Below are 2,770 nucleotides of genomic sequence, written 5' to 3' on the forward strand. Positions count from 1 at the left end.
AGAAGAAATAAAAACTTTGAGGTTCGCCGATGACATTGTAATTTTATCAGAGACAGCAAAGGACTTGGAAGAGCAGTTGAACGGAATGGGCAGTGTCTTGAAAGGAGGATATAAGATGAACATCAACAAAAACGCAACGAGGATAATGGAATGTAGTCGAATTAAGCCAGGTGATGCTGAGGGAATTAGATTAGGAAATGAAACACTTAAAGTAGTAAAGGAGTTTTGCTATTTGGGGAGCAAAATAACTGATGATGGTCGAAGTAGAGAAGATATAAAATGTAGACTGGCAATGGCAAGGAAAGCGTTTCTGAAGAAGAGAAATTTGTTAACATCGAGTATAGATTTAAGTGTCAGGAAGTCGTTTCTGAAAGTATTTGTATGGAGTGTAGCCATGTATGGAAGTGAAACATGGACGATAAATAGTTAGGACAAGAAGAGAGTAGAAGCTTTCAAAATGTGGTGCTACAGAAGAATGCTGAAGATTAGATGGGTAGATCACATAACTAATGATGAAGTATTGAATAGAATTGGGGAGAAGAGGAGTTTGTTGCACAACTTGACCAGAAGAAGGGATCGGTTGGTAGGACATGTTCTGAGGCATCAATGGATCACAAATTTAGCATTGGAGGGCAGCGTGGAGGGTAAAAATCGCAGAGGGAGACCAAGAGACAAATACACTAAGCAGATTCAGAAGGATGTAGGGTGCAGTAAGTACTGGGAGATGAAGAAGCTTGCACAGGATAGGGTAGCATGGAGAGCTGCATCAAACCAGTCTCAGGACTGAAGACCACAACAACAACAACATGATATCTTTAAAAAGCACGATCACCAGTTTGGGCATCCTAAAAGCTGTTGAAGAAGCTGTCGATTCAGCTGGCTTAAACTGGGAACGTTTGGTGTCAGTGACAACAGACTGAGCACCTACAATGAAAGGGGAACAAATGGGATTTGTTGGATTACTAAGAAAAAAGCTACAGCGTGCAGAAGAATCATTGTACAGCATCCACTGCATTTTGCACCAAGAAGTACTCTGTGCAAAAGCAGCAAAACTGGGGCACGTCATCAAGTCAGTATTCGGGCAGTTAATTATTTGAGGTCCCACTGGCTTACACATAGACAGTTTCACACATATTTAGCTGAAATTGGGGAAGAGTAAGGTGACATACCATACCACAGTGAAGGCCGCTGGCTTAGCCGCGGTAATGTACTCAAAAGATTTTTTGAGCTGAGAATACCAATAAATCAGTTTTTTAAGGACAAAGGAAGGTACGATCCCAAGTTAGAAGATCCAGAGTGGGTTGCCGACCTTGCATTTTTAGTGGATGTTACCAGACACATGAATGCATTGAACACAAGTTTGCAAGGAGAAAAATCAGCTAATTTGTGAAATGTGTTCCAGACATTAAACGTATTGTAAACTACACCTGTGATAATTAAATAAAACGTACTGTGTATAGGTAATAGGTAGTCTTTCAAACCATGATTTCTTTTAAACACTCCTACTAACCTTATTCCTTCATTGAATAAAGCAAGCTAGGAAACAAAATGCATTGCAGAGGAAGGAGCGGAGAGATGGTATGGTGGGGAGAGGAGAAAAATGGGTGGTCATTTTGCCCGTGTGTGCAGGCAGAACACCTGTTAACTGCACATGAGCAAGTGCCCGCCCCTGGTTTAAATTAATATACATAGTGTTGCTACAAGAAAAGCAAACATTAATAAGCTTTAAGAGACTCTAAGCTTTCACACATAATGTTGATCGTTATTTATGCGAGTTACTCTTTAAGATACATCACACAAATGTGCCAGTGAAATTTTTAATAACAACATAAGATCATCTTGGCTTGAAATTCTTCTAATGGTCGACCTCAAAGAGTTGATTTTTAAATTAGAATCAAATGCTCTGTGATTTAAGAAATTCATCATACACTCTCGCACATAGTTCATCTTGCATGAAAGGAAATTTACTTTGAAAGTAACACTTTTCAAACCATCATTCCCAATATTGTACCACGACCTGTTAGAAATGGGTTCGTTTCAGTAGTTGCTAGATAGCAGTAGATAACAGGTGTCACCATGCCTGCGCAGCTACGATGATGCAGGAAGCCCATATGTTCGTACATGTAAAACATTAAAAGATCTTACATTATGTCACAAAAGAAACAAGACATCAGAGGACACTCCAAGAGCACCGGAACAATACTAAAATGCATGATTCATCTTAAAGTGCACACTCATATGTCCAGGTTCGGTTGTAAATTTTCTTGGAGTACCAGTACTGTATTATCTCATGTTTGGTTATTTATTATGGCATAATGCCATACACTCTAGAAGATGAAAACATGCTCTTGAAATGCAGTGAACAGTTTAAACTAGCCAATAGTGTGGAGTTAAATGCTTCGTTTCAAAAAAATGGACTGCCCTTCGGGAAAGGTTAATCAAAGCCAAATTTCTTTAGCAAACCGACAAAAATAACTTCATTATTCTGCAAGGCGATTAATGCTTGACTGTCAGAAAGGTGGAAATAAAATAAAATCTGAAACTAATAACTTATTTTAGTCTTCCGTAATTATGTGTATTTTCATTCACTTGATAGCTTCCGGCTACAGAAATCCGTCTTGTTTTCATTTAACGTGAGAGCAATAAACGAACAGGAAACAGCAAAATCACTAAACATAAACATGGGTCACGTGGAGACTATCCACCTCCCCACTACAACTCAGACTGCTCCGTGCTGTGCAGTTTGAGGCGTCTTGTCATGGTCCACGTG

This window comes from Schistocerca cancellata, chromosome 3 (assembly GCF_023864275.1).
Source record: "Schistocerca cancellata isolate TAMUIC-IGC-003103 chromosome 3, iqSchCanc2.1, whole genome shotgun sequence".
Lineage (NCBI taxonomy): Eukaryota > Metazoa > Arthropoda > Insecta > Orthoptera > Acrididae > Schistocerca > Schistocerca cancellata.